The sequence below is a fragment of the Cetorhinus maximus genome, chromosome 5 (assembly GCF_964194155.1).
Source record: "Cetorhinus maximus chromosome 5, sCetMax3.hap1.1, whole genome shotgun sequence".
In the NCBI taxonomy this organism is placed as follows: Eukaryota; Metazoa; Chordata; class Chondrichthyes; order Lamniformes; family Cetorhinidae; genus Cetorhinus; species Cetorhinus maximus.
Window position 1 is genome coordinate 120,454,470 of NC_135883.1, and position 21,174 is coordinate 120,475,643.

The 21,174-nt window shown below is 42.3% G+C and overlaps 1 long non-coding RNA gene across 1 annotated transcript in view; it reads left to right on the forward strand.

Moving 5' to 3' along the window:
- Positions 1–17,148, forward strand: part of LOC144680889 (uncharacterized) — a 34,934-nt gene extending 17,786 nt beyond the window's left edge. Inside the window, exons 2-3 of the long non-coding RNA XR_013576640.1 lie at positions 10,353–10,378; positions 17,091–17,148. This is a non-coding gene — a long non-coding RNA (uncharacterized LOC144680889). The remainder of the gene's footprint in view (positions 1–10,352; positions 10,379–17,090) is intronic.
- Positions 17,149–21,174: the final 4,026 nt, after the last annotated feature.

The following is a 21,174-nucleotide window of genomic DNA, read 5'->3' on the forward strand; positions in this document are numbered from 1 at the left end:
CAAAGCAGCCCACTTAATTGGTACCCCATCCACAAATATTCACTCCCTCCACCACTAACACACAGTGGCAGCATTGCGTACCATCTACAAGATACACTACAGAAACTCACTGAACCTCCTTAGACAGCACCTTTCAAACCCACGACCGCTACATCTAGAAGGAAAAGGGCAGCAGACACATGGGAACATCACCACCTGGAAATTCCTCTCCAAGCAACTCACCATCCTGACTTGGAATTATATTGCTGTTCCTTCACTTTCGCTGGGTCAAAATCCTGGACCTCAATCCCTAACTGCACTACACCGCATGGGCTGGAGTGGTTCAGGAAGGCAGCTCACCACCACCTACTCTAGGGCAATTAGGGATGGGCAATAAATACTGGGCCTAGCCAGCCATGCCCACATCCCAGGAACGAATAAGAAAGACTGTTGTTGCACATGGTTGCAACCTGGTCCCATGCGCAGTTTTTAGCACAGCATTCTGTGATAGTGCTCTCGCCGCTGAGTCAGATGGTTGTGGAGTCAAACCTTGTTCTGCTGAGGTCCTGATGGTTTGATGTCTATCTAATGCCCATAATGAGTTAAAATTGGGACTAATCTATCACATTTTACCAAACAATTCTAAATTTTTTTGCACCAAGGGATCGCTAACAACCAGAAAATGCAGATGCAAAATGGTAAGTGACTGTGATGAATGTGGAAAGCATTTATTTAAAGAACAAATTTCGCTTTTTAGTTGTGGAGTAGAATGAGGGAGAGATTTTTTAAGTGTCAGACAAGAGCTTTCATAAAATGGTAAAAACAAAGCTTAAATTTGATACCTATAATTGGCTTCAGTGCCGATAATTTAACCTCTGACACTTTTTGTTGGCATACTTTGCTTATGCCGGTGCCAACCTGCTGCAAGGAAATAACCAGCATCTCTGCCATTCGCAAAATAGTCCAGCTCTGTCAAAATATTTCCTGGAATTTATTTCGTATTTGTTCTAACGTTTCACATTGCCAAATGATATGTAGATACAGATTCGCTTTCTTCTACACTACTTCTAAATATATTTGTAGACTATGTTTGTGACATGTTCCTCAGATCATATGATGTTATACAAAATGAAATATATTTTGAAGGAAGCATATTTTGCAGCTTACTAATCCAGCTCATTATATTTCAAAGGAAATTGATTTTTAAACATAATGTCACATTAAAATAAGCATTTCAAAATCAGGGGTGTGCAGTTAAATTTATATTTCTGCAAATATGACATAAATCAGACATAATATGAGGAAATCCTTACATAAAATATTCTTGTTATAAGGAAATAATGACTTAGCGATGGTATTGCCATTCTTTTTGTCAGCAGGCATGCACGACTAGTTTGAACAAGCTTACTCTTTCATCCCAACACATTGTATCGGAGAGTGTATAGGAGAGTATGGTTCACAATGGATTAACTTTTTCAATGCTGAATGTTTCCTGCTACTGTTTTCAAAGAAAACCTTTTTCCTATAAAACAGCTAAAACAATAACAATGCTCAATATATGTGTAATGCTAGATATTATCAATAGAATTCTAGGATTTTATGGAACTACAGCGCATTTCTTAATTCACAACATCCTCTGAAGGAATTTTTAAAAATCTTACCATGTTACAATTTTTTAAAGCTTTTGCACAGAAATTCTATTGCAGCCTTCAATGTTAAAAGTAATTCAGAAATGTCTAAGGATGAAGTGATGGGAGACCATTTAGATGGGAGGCTATTTAGATCTTCATTTTGTGTGAAATGGTACATTTTGGTAGGAAGAATGCGGGAAGGCCATATAAAATGCAGGATGCAATTCTAATAGGGATGCAGGAACAGAGAGGCCTGAATTCTTCCCATGTCGGGCGGGCTCGGCAGGAGCGGGCGAGGGCGGTTGGGAACCTGACCGCCACCCGTGATCGGCTCCACACCGCCATTTTACACGGGCAGGCCAATTAAGGTCCACCCAGCGTAATATGCGAGCAGTAGCGCTGAGCGCTACCTGTGCGGGCGGGGGGAGGAGGAAGAGCGGGCCTGGTGCGCAGTTCACGCATGCACGCGAAAGAGCGCTTCAATCTCCCTGAGGCACAGAGCAGCCTCAGGGAGATTGAAGAGCTTTTTTTAAAAATAAATAAAAGCAATAAAAATTTAATGAAACTGTGTCAAATGAGATGGGACATGTTTTTATTTTTCAGAAAAACTTTTTATGTGATCATTATTAGCTTTAGGAAACCTCACCCCGCTCGTGGATGAGGTTTCCTAAAAAATGTAAAGGCCGCTTGGCTTTTTCGCTTGCTCGCCAACTGTTAGGTTGGCTGGGCAGCGTAACATTCATGTTAATTACCTGTTCAATGGTCTTAATAGGCCTATCAATTATCGGTGGGTGTGCAGCCAACTCCGGCGTGCGTCTGCCAAACGAAACATTGCGAGACTGCGCGATGACGTCAGGAAACATGACCGACATCATCGTGCGTCATTTTATGTTCCGGCATGTCGGGCCCGCCCCCACACAACGAATGTAAAATCCTGGCCAGAGATTTAGGAGTATATGTGCACAAATCATTGGATGTGGCAGGGCAAGTTGAGAAAGCATTTAATAAGGCACACAGGATCCTGGATTTTATAAGTAAACGCATATCATAAAAAAGCAAGGAAGTTATAATGAACCTTTTTAAAAGACTGGTTCGGCCTCAGCTAGATTATCATGTCCAATTCTGGGCACCATCTTTTTAAATTCATTCATGGGACATAGGCTTCGCTGGCTGGGCCAGCATTTATTGCCCATCCCTAGTTGCCCTTGAGAAGGTGGTAGTGAGCTGCCTCTTGAACCGCTGCAGTTCATGTGGTGTAGGTACATCCACAGTGCTGTTAGGGAGGGAGTTCCAGGATTTTGACCCAGTGACAGTGAAGGAACGGTAATATGTTTCCAAGTCAAGATGGTGAGTGACTTGGAGGAGATCTTCCAGGTGATGGTGTTCCTATCTATCTGCTGCCCTTGTCCTTCTAGATGGTAGTGGTCGTGGGTTTGGAAGATGCTGTCGAAGGAGCCTTGGTGAATACCTGCAGTGCATTTTGTAGATGGTACACACTGCTGCTACTGTGCATCAGTGGTGGAGGGATTGTTTGTTTTATGTGCTGCCAAGCAAGCAGGCTGCTTTGTCCTGGACAGTGTCAAGCTTCTTGAGTGTTGTGGGATCTTCACTCATCCAGACAACTGGAGAGTATTCCATCACACTCCTGACTTGTGCCTTGTAGATGGTGGACAGGCTTTAGGGAGTCAGGAGGTGAGTTACTCATAGCAAGATTCCTAGGCTTTGGCCTGCTCTTGTAGTCATAGTATTTATATGGCTAGTCCAGTTCAGTTTCTGGTCAATGGTAACCCCTAACATGTTGGATAGTGGGGGATTCAGTGATGGTAATGCCATTGAACGTCAAGAGGTGATGGTTAGATTCTCTCTTGTTGGACTTGGTCATTGCCTGGCACTTGTATGGCGCGAATGTTACTTGCCACTTGTCAGCCGAAGCCTGGATATTGTCCAGATCTTGCTGCACTTGGACATGGACTGCTTCAGTATTTCAGGAGTCGTGAATGCTGCTGAACATTGTGCAATCATCAGCAAACATCCCCACTTCTGATCTTATAATGGAAGGATGGTCATTGATGAAGCAGCTGAAGGTGATCGGGCTGAGGATACTACCCTGAGGAATTCTTGCAGTGGTGTCCTGGAGCTGAGATGACTGACCTCCAACAACCACAACCATCTTCCTTCGTGCTAGGTATGAATCCAGCCAGTGGAGAGTTTTCCCCTGATCCCATTGACTCCAGCTTTGCTACGGCTCCTTGATTCCACACTCGGTCAAATGCGGCCTTGATGTCAAGGGCAGTCACACTCACCTCACCACGGGAGTTCAGCTTTTTTGTCCATGTTTGAACCAAGGCTGTAATGAAGTCAGGAGCTGATGGCCCTGGCAGAACACAAACTGGACGTCAGTGAGCAAGCACTGTGAGTACTTGCTCAGCAAGTGCCGCTTGATAGCACTGTGATGACCCTTCCCATCACTTTACTGATGATCGAGTGTAGACTGATGAGGCGGTAATTGGCTGGTTTGGATTTATCCTGCTTTTTGTGTACAGGATATATCTTGGCAATTTTCCACATTGGTGGATGATGCCAATGTTGTAGCTAGGACAGCTTGGCTAGGGGCGCGACAAGTTCTGGAGCACAAATCTTCAGTACTATTGCTAGGATATTGTCAGGGCCCATAGCCTTTGCAGTATCCAGTGCCTTCAGCCGTTTCTTGATATCACGTGGAGTGAATTGAATTGACTGAAGACTGGCATCTGTGATGCTGGGGACCTCTGGAGGAGGGCGAGATGAATCATCCACTCGGCACTTCTGGCTGATGATTGAAGCCCTATCTTTTGTACTGGGCTCCCCCATCATTGAGGATGGGGGTATTTGTGGAGCCTCCTTCTCCAGTGAGTTGTTTAATTGTCCACCACCATTCACGACTGGATGTAGCAGGACTGCAGAGCTTAGATCTGATCCGTTGGTTGTGGAATCGCTTAGCTCTGTGTATCACTTACTGCTTATGCTGTGTGGCACGCAAGTAGTCTTGTTTTATAGCTTCACCAGGTTGACACCTCATTTTTTTTTAGGTATGCCTGGTGCCGCTCCTGGTATGCCCTCCTGCACTCTTCATTGAACCAGGGTTGATCCCCTGGCTAGATGGTAAGTAGAGTGGGGGATATGCTGGGCCATAAGTTTACAGATTGTGTTCGAGTACAATTCTGCTGCTGCTGATGGCCCACAGCGCTTCATAGATGTCCAGTCTTGAGTAGCTAGATCTGTTTGAAATCTATCCCATTTAGCACAGTGGTAGTGCCACACAACACGATGGAGGGTATCCTCAATGTGGAGGCGAGACTTCATCTCCACAACAACTATGCGGTGGTCACTCCTACCGATGCTGTCATGAACAGTTGTGTCTGAAGCAGGCAGATTGGTGAGGATGAAGTCAAGTATGTTTTTCCTTCTTGTTGGTTCCCTCACCACCTGCCACAGACCCAGTCTAGCAGCTATGTCCTTTAGGACTCAGCCAGCTCGGTCAGTAGTGGTGCTAGAACCACTCTTGGTGATGGACATTGAAGTCCCCCACCCAGAGTACATTCTGCACCCTCAGTGCTTCCTCCAAATGGTGTTCTGTATGGAGGAGCACTGATTCATCAGCTGAGAGAAGGCGGTACATGGTAAACAGCAGGAAGTTTCCTTGCCCATATTTGACCTGATGCCATGAGACTTCATGGGGTCCTGAGTCGATGTTGAGGGCTCCCAGGTCAACTCCCTCCCAACTGTATACCACTGTGCCACCACCTCTGCTGGGCCTGTCCTGCCGGTGCCATTTCAGAGGGCATTTAAGAGTCAACCACATTTCTGCGGGTCTGGAGTCACATGTAAGACATTAGTGAACCAGATGGGTTTTTACAACAATTGACAATGGTTTCGTGGTCATTATTTAATTCCAGAATTTTGTTTAATTCAAATTGCACCATCTGCCATGGCAGGATTCAAACCAGGGTTCCCAGAGCATTATCCAGGGTCTCTGGATTACTAGTCCAGTGACAATACCACCTATGTCTTCACCTTTCCATGCTTTAGGAAGGATGTGAAGACATGGAGAGAGTGCAAATAGGACTTACAAGAATAGTTCCAGGGATGATAGATGTCTGTTACATGGACAGATTGGTGAAGCTGGGACTGCTTGCCTTAAAGAGAAAGTTGAAAGCCCATTCATAAGGGGTCTAGACAAAGTAGGTAGGAAAAAACTGTTCCTATTGGCTTAAGGGTTGAGAACCAGAAGGTACAAATTTAAGGTGATTGGCAAAAGAACCAGAAGCGACATGAGGAAGACGTATTTATGCAGCAAATGGTTAGGATCTGGAATGCACTGTCTGAGCGTGTGGTGGTGGCAGGTTCAAGTATGGCTTTCAAAAGTGAATTGGGTAATTATCTGAAAAGAAAAATATTGCAGGGCCACACAGAAAAAGCAGGGAGGGAAATGGGATTAACTGAGTTGTTCTTGCAGAAAACCAGCACAGACATGATGGGCCAAAAGGCCTCTTACTGTGTTGTAACCATTCTATGATTCCATAATTCTAGTTTCTTGTGGCAGTTTGGTACAACTGAGTGATGTAATAGGCCATTTCAGAGGGCAGTTAAGCAACATTGCTGTGGGTCTGGAGTCATATGTCAGCTGCACTGGGGAAAGACAGCAGATTTCCTCCCTAAAGGGCATTAGTGAACGAGATGGGTTTCCAAAACAATTCAATAGTTTCACAGTCACCATCACTGTTACTAGCTTTCCATTCCAGCTTTATTTAATTAACTAGTTTTAAAATCCCTAGATGCTACGATGAGATGTGAACTCATGTCTCTGGATGATTACTCCTGACTCTAGATTACTAGTCGAGTAGCATAGCCACATTACCACGATACCCTTATAAAAGTTGTAAATTACAGAGATAAATAGGTGAGCTGTGCCTTCTCCACCTAGGTATATCAGTCTTTGAGTGGCTTAACCAACTGTTCTTAAAGGAAATGCAAAAGACTGCCCATCAAATGGTTCCCATGGGCAAACAACTAAATTAAAGTCTGCTGTTGGCCCATTTGAGCATCACCACTGCCGTCCCCACCCCCTCCCCCGCCCCACCCCTCCCCACCCCGTACTGCACCCCACACCCCCGTGATCACCTTCCCATTCCAAACCTAAAATATTGGCAGGCTCAGTGTGGGAACTGGGGAATTTCCCACCCTCCTACACACAGCGAACTGCAGGGGGGGTATCCATTTATCACCCACAGCTCACTGAAACATTCAAATGAGGCCCAACCACAAATTTGGTTCAAATCTCAGGCTGGCATAATCTGACGGCTGAAGCAGCCCCTCTAATGGCTTTGAATGGGTGTATAACCAGCAGCTGTGCTCTAATACTGCCAATTTTATCCCCCACCAAAATTGAAAATGACACCCATGACAGTATTTCATTCGATCACTTACCAAAGTATTTGCATGTTACCATAGTCAGAGCTTATTTATTGTCAGATCCATTTAATTGTCAATCCTGGACTGGTTGACCTCAAATGTATGAAATTGCCAGTTAAATCACGGTCTAAGTGGTATTCGTTTTTAAATTTCTATGTGTTAGGAAAATGCTTTAAAAATAGTAGTTAGCTCTTATGAAGGAGGATTGTGGCATTCTTCTAAAGAAATGTTTGCTTAATAAATTGAGCCAACAATTGGATACAGACAATTAACAAAGCCTTACGGTATGTTTGTTTAAAGATCTCACATTTCGTGGGAAAGCACTGAGGTGGATTCCTGTCAAGGACTGAACTTCAAAGCAGGGGCTTATTTGTCTCTCTGATAATACTTTGGCTAAAATAAATACTGTGGCTGCAAGAACAGGTCAGAGACCGGGTATTCTGTGGAGAGTGACTCACCTCCTGACTCCCCAAAGCCTTTTCACCATCTACAAGACAAGTCAGCAGTATGATGGAATACTCTCCACAAGCTGAGTGCAGTCCAGCAACACTCAATAAGCTGAACAGCATCCAAGACAAAATAGTTCACTTGATTGGCATCCCATCCACTACCTTAAACATTCATTCTCTCCACCACTGATGGTTGAAGTGTGTGTACTATTTACAAGATGTACTTTTTTTATTCATTCATGGGATGTGGGTGTTGCTGGCTAGAGTCAACATTTATTACCCATCCCTAATTGCCCTTGTTCAGAGGTATTTAAGAGACATTGCTGTTGGTCTGGAGTTACATGTAGGCCAGACCAGGTAAGGACATTAGTGAACCAGATGGTTTTATGGTCATCATTAGACTTTTAATTCCAGATTTTTTTTACTGAATTCAAATTCCTCTTGCCATGGTGGTGGGATTTGAACCCAGGTCCCCAGAGAATTACTCTGGGTCTCTGGATTACCAGTCCAGTGACAATTCTGCTATGCCACTGCATCCCCCACCTCCCACTGTAGCAACTCACTAAGGTTTCTTCCACAGCACCTTTCAAACCCACAACCTCTATCATCTAGAAGAATAGGGACAACAAACACATGGGATGACTACCAGCTCAAGTTCCCTCCAAGTCACACATCATCCTGCCATGGAAATATATCACCATTCCTTCATTATCGTTGGGTCAGTGTCCTGGAAAACCCTCCCTAACAGCAACTGTAGGTGTACCTACACCACTTGGACTGCAGCAGTTGAAGAAGATGGTCACCACCACTTTCTCACGGGCAATTAGGGATGAGCAATAAATGCGGGCCTTACCAGTGACACCCTATCCCCTGAACAAATAAAAAAATGGGTCCTACAGTCTTATTTACTTATTTAAGAAGCTGTAACCTTGTTTGAGGCAAGCAGGCTGCTCACCCATTTACAGGCCCACCTGAACATTGCATCAGAGGTGAAAGAGCCAAGCATTGTGCCCCCATGATTTTCAAATGACAATCGCCCATTTTTCAGGAGCATAATGGGCAACCATGAATTAAATTTCTCCCTAGTCTTTAAAGCATGATTGCTAGAATTTAACTACAAATTATTTTAAAAATGTAATTGCAACCATTTTTATCTGCATTTGAGGTATTACCTCCTCAGCTAATTTTGGAGACAACAATTGCAAAAATGACCTTTTTATCATGTTTTTGTTACAAACATGCATGCTATACTTGGCTTTCTCTTTTTTTACTTGAACTGGGACATCTAAATGGTTGTAATTTCAGTCTTTTTTAAATCCCTGAATATTTTTGAACATTATCAATGTAATAGTGAACAGAAATCACACATGCAATCATTGTGGAAGAGCTCGGCAAGAGAGAAAATATTTCTTACCTTTTAATTGAAATGGTAAATGTCACTCTCTCCAAATCCTATTGCACCTGATATCCCCCAACCCAACTCTTTATCTGAGACTGCACACCTACCATATCTGGGCTAGGCAGGTTGATTCAATTACATGGCCACAGATCTTATACCAGAATTGCTGTTTAATTACAGTTTGTTTGTGCAAAAGGAAAAGAATTACTGAAGATTTAAACCAAGACAAAGAAAAGGTTTAAATTGCAATTGTGATTAACAGAAAACTGGAAAGTTAGAATAGAAAGCATTATTTACTCCTAGAATTGCAGTGTGAAGAAGGGGAGAATAACTGCAGGAAAAAATGATGGACGATGTATGATGTTGGTGGAGTTTCTCAAAACACATGGATTGGCAAGAGGAATAAAGAGGTGACAGCGGGGAAGCAGAAAGCCAAGACTCTTGAAAATGCAGAGAGCTGAGGATTTCAGTAAAACAATCTACAGATATGGGGAGTGTAGGAGGTACTCAAGATAGGGGATTTCAGGGGGCTTCCACAGGAGCATTTAATAATTCCTTGCTCTTGCAAACATAACATTTATATGGCTGATTTAGTTAAGCTTCTAGTCAATGGTGACCAGGATGTTGATGATGGGAATTCAACAATGGTGATGTATTGCTGAAAAAAGACATTTTTGTTGAAGCTTTTCATCTTGCATTCATCAATACAAGCTCAAGAATGCCAATGTCAGGGGAAGCAACAACTTTATACCATATGAGTCATACACTGTAAGGTTGTTGCTTCCCCTGACCTTGGTATTCTTGTGATTGTCCTGATGAGTGCAAGACGAAAAGCTTTGACAAAATGTCTTTAAAAGTCACAGGAAGGTCTTTACGAGCATATGAAAATGGCACAAATAGCAAAAGACAGAAAGGTAGTGATTGCGGACTGTCCCATGTAGTCTAACCGAGCATTCTGATTCCCAATGCTTCCACACACCAGAGGCCATATAACTTCCTGGGAAAGTCAAAAAGCCTTAGGCCTATTGAAGGGCAAAAATTCTGGGAAATTCCTCTCTAACCCCCAAAGGTAAATGAATTCAAGAGATGAGCCTTGAGGCATATCATCCAACATCACACCTACATGATAATATCAGCTATGGTCTGGAACACACCCAGCTCCCTTCTGAATGCTTGCAGTGAATCTACACTGACTGTGTGTGCTTGCAACTTGTTCCAAAGGCATTGACCCTCTGAAAAAAGCAATTCCTCCTCACATCAGAGCTAATTCTCTGCTAAGGTAACATATCTAAATGTCCAGTGATAATTCTCCCTTAATCTATCTAATTCAAAGAGTCTGTCCACATGGACACAGTCTAGTTCCTTCATTAATTTATGGTTGTACTTTTCTTGTTGGAGGGGGTCATTGCTGGACACTTAATTGTGAATTTTGCCTACCACTAGGTCAACCCAAGCCTGGATGTTGAATTGTAGGTAAATATTTCCACTCCTAATGTTATGATGTGGGAAAGAGAGAAACTTGTGCAATAATGCCCACAGGCTACAATGAGTAGCCTCTAACGCCCATAGCTTCTGTCATTGGGTCACATATGAGTCTAGCCATGGAGGATTTTCTCCTTGATGGTCACAATCCTCAATTATACTAAGGCTTCTTAGATATTGGTTGAATGCTGCTTTGATGTTGAGGGCAGCTATTCTCATCAGTTCTCTGGGATTCAGCTTGTATATGCATGGGTGGATCAAAGTTGTGACAATCTATGGAGCCGAGTGGTTCTAACAGAACCCAAGCGGAATGTCAGGGAGCAGGTTTGTAGATATACCAGAACAACTTTCCACATTGACAGGTAGATGGCAGTGTCATTACTGTACTTAAATTGTTTAACTGGAGTTGAAGGGGTGGGGGCAGTATTGATTGGTTAATTCTGGTAATTTTTTCTGCATGCATAATAATTTAGGCTGATGCAAAAACATGTTGCTCCCTTAAATCAAAATGCTGTGTTTATTGACAAATTTTCCTGCCTTTATTATTTTGGTTTTCTTTGCAACATATACATTGATTGTGATATCGGGTAATTTATTTTAAAAGATGTTTACACTGCAATTTTCACCTGTTATATTTAATGCCATTTTGAAGTAAATTGTGCAATCTGGAAGAGATTGCATTTATATATTGCATTTACAATTTCAGAACATACCAAAGTGCCAAGAAGTGTTTTGACTTTATAATGTAGGAAACCCAGCAGCCAATTTGCACATAGCAAGATCACCCAACGACAAAGAGATAGTGACCAGCTAATCAGTTGTAGTGATGTTGGATGAAGGATAAATATTCGTCAGGACTCTGGTGACAACTCTCCAACTCTTCTTTGAAATAATGTCATAGGATCTGTTACATCCACCTAAGAAGGCAGACTGGGGGTCCAACAATTTCCCACTGTCTCCAACAGTGCAGTGTTTTTTTTCATTAATTTACAGGATGTGGGCATCACTGGGTAGGCCAGCATTTATTGCCCACCCCTTAGTGCCCTTGAGAAGGTAGTTGTCAGCTGGCTTCTTGAACAGCTGCAGTCTCTGTGTTATAGCTACACACACAGTGCTGTTAGGGAGGGAGTTCCAGGATTTTGGCACAGCGACAGTAAAGAAACGGTGATATATTTCCAAGTTAGGATGGTGAGTGACTTGGAGGGGAAGTTCCAGGTAGATGGTACACACTGCTGCCACTGTGCGTCGGTGGTGGAGGGAGTGAATGTTTGTGGATGTGGTGCCAATCAAACAGGTTGCTTTGTTCTGGATGGTGTCAAGCTTCTTGAGTGTTACGGGAGCTGTACTCATCCAGGCAAGTGGGGAGTATTCCATCACACTCCTGACTTGTGCCTTGTATTTGGTGGATAGGCTTTGGGGAGTCAGGAAATGAGTTACTCATCATAGGATTCCTAGCCTCAAACCTGCTCTTGTAGCCACGGTATTTATATGGCTAGCCCAGTTCAGTTTCTGGTCAATGGGAACCCCAGGATGTTGATAGTGCGGGATTCAGCTCCTTCAAGTACTAAGCTGAAGCATCAACCTAGATTTTGTGAACAAGTCCTTGGTATGAATTTGAATACGTAAATTCTGACTCTGGTTTCCAGTGGGGAAAATTGTGGTCTGAATTTTTCCCACATCAGGTGGGCTTGGCGGGAGCGGGCTGAGGCGGCCGGGAAGCCGACCACCACCCGTGATTGGCTCCACACCACGATTTCACACGGGCGGGCCAATTAAGGCCCGCCCTGCGTGGATCGCGAGCGGTAGCGCTGAGCGATACCTGTGTAGGCGGGGGGAGGAAGGAGAGTGGGCCTGGCATGCAGCTCGCACATGTGCTCAAAAGAGCGCTTCAATCGCCCTGAGGTAGCTCTGTGTCTCAGGGGGATTGAAGCATTTTTTGAAAAAAATTAATAAATGCAATAAAAATTCAATGAAACATGTCCCCTCATGTGACTGTGTCACATGAGATGGGACATGTTTTTAATTTCAATGGACCGTTTTTATTTAAGTTATAATAACTTTAGGAAACCTCATCTCGCTCATGGATGAAGTTTCCTAAAAAACGTAAAGGCCGCCCACCATCCGTTAGATAAACTTCAACTTAATTACCTTGTTAATGGCCTTAATAGGCCAAACGAAAGATCACAATGGTGCACAGTGACGTCAGGACACACGCCTGACATCATCGTGCATCATTTTACATTCCAGCATGTTGGGCGCATGCCCGTATGCCGAAGGTAAAAGTCTGTCCTGTATATGTAGGTAGGTATGTGCCTTTATGTACCAATTTCTGAAATGTTGAATTTTACATTTTCTGAGTAAGGGAAAAATAAGTGTTAACTCACAGGAAATGATGGATTTGCATTTTTTTCTGTCAATCAAACTGCTATGCAATTTCAACACTTCTGTTTTGATTTCAAATTTTTCTCTTTCGTTTTTATCTCCCCAAAATATAACTGGGGATCGATGTTTTCTTCTGTTCACAACTGAACATGAAATGATGTTTGTGGCATCGGGAAGAGAGCCTTGTTTTAATGACTCATTCAAAAATGGCACCATTGGCAATGCACTGTTCTCTTAAAGCTGCATTGAAGTATCAGCCTTGATTATATGTTCAAGTCCAAGGGTAGCCGAAGTACTCCGAATTATCTTGACTCAGATGCAATAAATTATGCAAGTTCATGGCCTGTATATTGACTTTGAATCAATGGAATTGGGATTTTATAATGTGATTCAATTAGTAGTTTAAATTCACATTAACTAGGAAAAGTAATCTAAACCAGTACGTAGATGACCTAACCAATGTATAATATAACACAGAATTATTTTGTGCTGAACTTAATCACCACAGCCAAGAAAACCTATTTGGCAATACTTTCAGTCAGCCCTAATCATCAAATCATAAATCATAAATGTGTGGACAACAGAAAGTAGCTATTGAGCAGCAACAGAAAATGTTTCAAAATTGTGTCCTCTTTGGATTAGCAGAGGAAACCCACTGGCCCAGACATTGTTGTAATGGCACATCTCATGACGAGTACCGTGAATTGATTTATTTTTCTCCATACCTTTCGGATCTTAATATTTTAGGGCCGCAGTTTGTTGGAACTGTTAATGTGGCCATGGCAACAGCACAGCTGGAAACTCCTGAACATTGGTCTCTATCCTTAACCAATTATATTTAAGGTTATAGGAACAGAGAAAATAACAGAGAAGGAAATAGGTGAATTAGAGTCAAATTAGGAACGGAACGAGAAATAAAGAGAGGGAAAGGAAGAAACCGAATTAGAGGAGAGATAAAGGGCACAAACGAAAAGTAGGAAAAATATAAAAGTGGTACATTTAAAAACCTCAAGGAATAATTTTCTACCTGCAGGTGTGAGACTCCACAGTTTTAATGTTCCCTTTCTGGGCTTTCAAGGTTGAGTGGTATGTCAGGACTATAAATTGTATCATTAACAGGGTCCTTACTACATGAATTATCAACCCAAATGGCAGCAGCGAGATTCATTTGTACTGATGGGGCAAATCCAGAAATTTCATGACAAACGATGGTGAGGGACAAGCCACGATGGTCATGTTTTAGGTCTTAGCAAGGGGAGAAAGAAGAGGGAAGGAGCAGCTGTAATAGGAGATTCATTAGTTAGGGGAACAGACAGGCGTTTCTGTGCCCATCGACATGACTCCAGGATGGTGTGTTGCCTCCCTAGTGCCAGGGTCAAGGATGTTACGGAGCAGCTGCAGGACATTCTTCTGGGGGAGGGTGATCAGCCAGAGTCTTTGTGGGGACACGTCCACACTGTGTCTGACACATCAGTCCAGAAGCATACAAGCCAAGATAAAGCAGACAAAGAAAGCTTATAAAAGTTACAAAAGACTTAATACTGTAGAAAGTCTAGAGGAGTATAGAAAGCACAGGGGTGAAGTAAAATTGAAATTAGGAAAACAAAGAGAGGATATAAAAAAATATTGGCAGGTAAAATCAAAGAAAATCCTTTTATATTTTACCAGTACATTAAGAGCAAGAGAATAACTGAGGAAAAGGTAGGGCCTATCAGAGATATACATGGTAACGTGTGGGTTGATACAGGAGATGTGGGCAGGATTCTCAATGAGTACTTTGTCTCTGTCTTCACTAAGGAGAGGGATGATGCAGACATTTTAGTTAAAGAAGAGAAATGTGAAATATTAGATACAATAAGCAAAGTGAGAGAGAAAGTAATGGAGGGACTGGCATCCTTGAAAGTGGATAAGTCACCAGGGCCAGATGGATTGTATCCCAGGCTGTTGGAAGAAGCCAGGGAGGAAATAGCAGATGCTCTGAGGATCATTTTCCAATCCTCATAGATACAGGCAAGGTCCCAGAGGATTGGAGGTCTGCGAACATTATACCATTATTTAAAAAGGGTACGAGGGATAAGCCAGAAAATTATAGGTTTGACTTCAGTGGTGGGCAATTTATTGGAAACAATTCTGAGACAGGATAAGCTGTCACTTAGAAAGGCACAGATTGATCAGGGATAGTCAGCATGGTTTTGTTAGGGGAAGATCATGTCTTGCTAACTTAATAGAATTTTTTGAGGAAGTAACAAGGAGGATTGATGAGGGTAGTGCAGTGGATATTGTCTACATGGATTTCAGTAAAGCATTTGACAAGGTCCCACATGGCAGACTGGTCAGGAAAGTGAGATCTTATGGGATACAGGGGAAGGAGGTAGGTTGGATCCAAAAGTGGCTCAGTGACAGGAAACAAAGGGTAAAGATCAATGGATGTTTTTGTGAATGGAAAACAGTTTCCAGTGGTGTTCCACAGGGCTCAGTGTTAGGGCCCTTGCTTTTTGTTGTATATATTAATGATTTAGACTTAAATGTGGGACATATGATTGGGAAATTTGCAGATGACCCAAAAATTGGCCGTGTAGTTGACAGTGAAGAGGATAGCTGTCGACCCCAGAATGATACCAATAGTTTGGTTGAGTGGGTGGAGAGGTGGCAAATGGAATTCAATCTGGAAAAGTGTGAGGTCGTGCATTTAGGGAGGGCAAACAAAGAAAGGAATACTCAATAAACTGGATGTTATTGAGATGGGTTGAGGAAGTGAGACACCTTGGAGTGCATGTCCACAGGTCCTTAAAGGTGGCAGAATAGGTGGACGAGGTGGTCAAGAAAGCATATGGAATGCTTTTCTTTATTGCACGAGGTCTTAAATACAAAAGCAGGGATGGAATGATGGAACTGTATAAAACGCTGGTTAGGCCACAGCTGGAATTTTGTGTACAGCTCTGGTCACCACATTACAGGAAGGACATATTTGCTCTGGTGGGAGTACAGAGGCAATTTACAAGAATGTTGCCAGGGCTTGAAAATTGCAGCTATGAGGAGAGATTGAATAGGCTAGGGTTGTTTTCCTTAGAAAGGGGGGGTTAAGGGATGACAGATTTGAGATGTACAAAATTATGAGGGGCCTAGATAGGGTAGACAGGAAAAACTTGTTCCCCCTAGCTGAGGAGTCACTTACCAGGGGCCATAGAATTAAGGCAATTGGTAGAAGGATTAGAGGTGCCATGAGGAAAAACTTATTCACCCAGAGGGTGGTGGGCATCTGGAAATCACCAAGTTGGTGACTGAGGCTGAAACATTCATTTAAAAGGTACCTGGATCCACATCTATAACCTGCAAGGCTACAGACCAGGTGCTGGGAAGTTGGATTAAAATAAGCAGCTAGTTTCTTCTTTCTCTTTTTGGCCAGTACAGATACGATGGGCTGAATGGCCTCTTTTTGCACCGTAACCTTTCTATGGTTCTAATGATGAAGCAGCAAAAATCTTCCAGCAAAGTCCATAATCGGAATTTATGGCGTGTCTCTTTGCCACATTTAGCTGGTTGTTTTATGCAGCAATAATGGTGAGGCTCAGTGACCTCGCCATTGTTTTTTCAGCAATTTCTAGAGTAAACAATATGCAATTCCAAGTAATACTCGTGACTAAGTTCAACAGATCTGTATTTGTGAAGCTTCCTTTTATATCTCTGGGCAGTAATACATTTGTTTATAATGTTTAGTTATATTTTATTAAAGTTAAACGTTTCTCACTCTGTTGACGCTGTTTCCTTGGTGCTTTTAAAGGCTAGTGAAATTCAAACCACACAGCGGGGTTTTCTGTCCAAAATTACAGACTTCACACCCAATGAATGGGAGTTTTAATTTTACTTTAATGATTTCTATTCAGTAAACCTGTAATACACTCGCAGACATCTCATTTTACTCATACTCGTTAAGAAATGTCAGCCGGGGCTTATCTCTCTTTATATTTGTGCTAAGTATAAAGAGGATAATAATAATAAGTACATTTTATTTATTGTTTAAGCATATTAATGCCATTTGGTTGCTTCGCAACAAACATATCATCAGGCACCCGCGCATAAAACGCTAGAGAATCTTGTTGATTTTTTAAAAATTTTCCTTTTTAACCGAGCTGTATGTTTGAATGTTGTCCGTTTTGACACTTAGTAAATTTTTCGCCGACGATTTTTTTTAAGTTTCGAAAACTAGTCCCAAATCACACTCGCCTGACCCCACTCTCTCCCCGCCCCCCACCACCGAACAAATGAAGAGAATATACTTCTTCAAGTCTATTTTTCCGTTCATGACCTCTGCTGCAGGTACAGCTGAAGGGAATTGGCGCTCTGAACAATGACTGTATTAGAATATCATTTGAACGATTTGAAATCAATCCCAAGTGTACGTATGCAAATAATGAAACGTAAACGGACAGCACGGCATCGATCGCTCAGTTTACACATGCAGATATTACGACGTTACCTAAAGCGGGGAAGAATGAAAATGAAAAATTAAAATTCGACAAAGATGTTCTCACCTTCAACATCTCCCCGCTCCGAAAAGAGAAACAATACCATATTTCCAAATTCTCTTTTCTTATTTTCAAATGTGGCTGTTAGCATCAATTGTTCCTTTTTTTTCAACCCTGCTTCTTTTGCATTATTCAGCGTGCTCGCCAGGACGATTAGTTTGAGATGACAGTTGTCTCAGTTGACCAACTTCATGGATTGTGTGCATCGCAGAGACGCGAAAGCTTTACCTAACTGCTTTCATCCAGGCGCACTTAATGAAATTTTATATTTTGTAGGGTGGGACACTGCATTAACCACTGACTAAAGCAAATGGCATATTTTGGAATAGAATTTAAAACACACACTGATACACTTACTGAATCAGCATCCCAAATCTGCAACCTCTGTTTTAATACATTTGAAGGTTTGTTTCTAAATCAATATAACGCTTTTGAGTTTTAAGGCCCCGTGAAAACTTGTCCTATGGGAAGGACTTGTAGCAGTTGGTTTCATAGTGCCTTCATTGTTGGTAGATGCTGACCTTTCAGCACATGGGCTGTTGACGTTGCCAATATCCTGACTTCCATCGGATGTTGCGCGTTAACGACATTGAAAGTATCTCTTGAATTTGGTGCGGCTTTGTTCAACAAGTAGGGTGTAATGCTCAAAAATATTTTATTTTAAGTCATTCGATTTTAGCTAAGTTAAATGTCTTAATCGTCTTATTGACTAAGGAGAAATGATTGTAGTCTCTAGCCACTCATTCCCATTTCCTTGCTGATTAAGCAAGAAAGTCACTGAAGTCATTCTCTGGGTTATAAATAAGTGACTGAGTATGTAAAGATGAACCTTTTGTAAGACTAGCCGTTCTATTATAGAGGCTGTCTTAAAAGCATTAGATAGCTACTGTTCAGTTGAGGAATATAATATCACTGGATTCGCCATGATGGTCATAAATAAAATATAGAGTGTGCAAATATGACACCTTCTGTTAAACTTGTCTTTTGTATTATACAAGTTAAAGTATTAAACCACTTTGCCACCTGGAGAAGGGTCCTTTGATTGTACACGGTTAAACTGGAACACTGCAGTAGTTTCTATTGAATTGAATTGAACTGAGTTCCATTCTATAAGCGCTTGCATGCCCCTCAGGTCTGTCCCAAAACCAATTTAAGCGTGGTGTACTGACCCCTCGACGCAAGCTGTGGGCTAGGCGTCGTATTGGGATCTAACTGCTTATACGAGGGCAGCATGAAGCAACAGTGGTTCCGGGGCCCAAAAGTACAACGGGATAATGATGATCTGTTTTGTTGTTTAGTGGCCGCCAAATTGTTGAGCCGTATTCGAGTTCTTTGCTTTGATTGACGTTTGAGCAACCCTAATTACATCGCCTGGTTTCCGGTAATTTGTATGGAATTGGTTTTGAGGGAGCACTTGTCTACATGAAAACAATCTTTTAGTTTGGCAATAGCGAGTATCAATTATGCTTAAACATATTGGCCAGCCAGAAATCATCGTTAACCAACGTGAGATAGGATCTTTCTCTCTGTCTCCCCCCAAAACTTTCACCGACCAAAAGTTTATATCACTTTAAGTCAGCTGGTGAGTGCTTGCCTCCATGTTTCATATTTTAGAAAATGTGTGCATTTTTAATTTAAATTACAATTCCCAACAAATGTACGACTGTAATGTTTGGGCAAAGTTCCGTACTAAAGAAAATGTACTAAAAGGTACAGCCCACACATTTTCTACAATTATTACTTGTCATAACATCCTGCGTTAAACCTTTTATGCTGGGCACGACAGAAGAGCAATATGGGAATTTGATTGGAGGAGCGATAAATTATAGATAGGATATAGTTAACAAATGCTCGGAAGAGATGGAATCAAATGATAACCATGCACCATGTCTTGGGTTGTAGATTAGCCTCGTCCGAAATGTCATTTTCAGGCAATAATACACGAAGGATAAAATGCATAGAATTGGTGGTTAAGGTGGGTCTTGACTGTGTTCTAGATAGTTAAAACGTATCTGCTAAACATCGCTGTAATTATTTACTCACAAAATAAAGCTAAGTTATGCATTTGCCGTTTTACACTTAGCTGCTGAGGGCAGTATTAATCAAGGTGAAACCCATTCATTACAAATTATGGGCTATTTTTCGACTTGTGATTGGTATTTTCATTTTGGTCTACTTTACATTTTGAAATATATTATAATTTTATTTACTCTTTCACGGGATGTGGACGTCGCTAGCTAGGCCAGCATTTATTGCCCATCCCTAATTGCCCTTGAGAAGCTGGTGGTGAGCTGCCTTTTTGAACCACTGAAGTTCATGTGTTTTAGGAACACCCACAGTGCTACTAGGGAGGGAGTTCCAGGATTTTGACCCAGCGACAGTGAAGGAACTGCGCTGCAGCTTCAAATCAGGATGATGCATAGCTTGCAGGGGAACTTACAGGTAGTGGCATTCCCAGGTATCTTATGCCTTTGTCCTTCTTGGTAGGAGAGGTTGCGTGTTTAGAAGGTATTGTGGAAGGAGCCCAGGTGAGTTGCTGCTGTGCATCTTGTAGATGGTACACACTTCTGCCACTGTGCTTTCAGTGGTGGAGGGAGTGAATGTTTAAAGTAGTGAATGGGGTGCTAATCAAGCAGGCTACTTTGTCCTGGAAGCTTCTTGAGTGTTGTTGGAGCTCCACTCATCCAGGCAAGTGGAGAGGATTCCATCACACTCCTGACTTGTGCTCTGTGACCTGCTCTTGTAGCCACAGTATTTATATGGCTGGTGCAGTTCAGTTTCTGGTCAATGGTAACCCCCAGGATGTTGATAGTGGGGGATTCAGTGATGGTAATGCCACTGAGTGTCAAGGGGAGATGGTTGGATTCTCTCTTGTTGGAGATGGTCAATGCCTGGCACTTGTGTGATGTGAATGTTACTGGCCACTTGTCAGCCTAAGCCTGAATGTTGCCCAGGTCTTGTTGCATATGGACACAGACTTTCAGTATCTGTGGAGTTGCAAGTAATGCTGAAAATTGTGCAATCATCAGCAAACATCTTAATTTCTGAGCTTATAACAGAGGGGAGGTAATTGAGCTGAAGATGGTTGGGCTGATGACACTACAATGAGGAACTCCTGCAGCAGTATTCCAGCACTGATATAATTGATCTCCAACGATCACAACATTGTGTTAGGTATGACTTCAACCAGTGAAGAGCTTTCCCCTTGACTCCCATTAACTCTAGTTTTGTTAGGGTCCTTGCTGCCACACTCAGTCAAATGCTACCTTGATGTCAAGGGAAATCACTCTCACCTCTCCTCTTGAGTTAGGCTCTTTTGTCCATGTTTAGACCAAAGCTGTAATGAGGTCAGGAGCTGAGTAATACTAGCAGAATACAAACTGGTTGTCAGTGAGCAGCTCATTACTGAGTAAGTGCCACTTGATTGTACTGTCAATGACACTCTCCATCTCTTTGTTGATGATCAAGAATAGACTGATGGGATGGTAATTAGCCTGGTTGGATTTGCCCTCGTTTTTGTGAACAGCGCATATCTGGGCAATTTTCCACATTGCCAGGTAAATGCCAGTGTTGTAGCTAATGATACAGCTTGGCTAAGGGCGTGGCTAGTTCTGGAGCACAAGTCCTCAGTACTATTACCGCAATGTTCTCAGCTACATAGCCTTTGCCGACTCCAGTGCCTTCAGCCATTTCTTGATATTACATGGAGTGAATTGTATTGGCTGAAGACTGGCATCTGTGATGGTAGGGACCTCAGGAGTAGGCCGAGATGGATCATCAACTCCGTATTTCTGGTTGAAGATGATTACAAATGCTTCAGCATTGTCTTTCTCATTGATTTGCTGAGCTCCCTGATCATTAACAATGGGGTATTT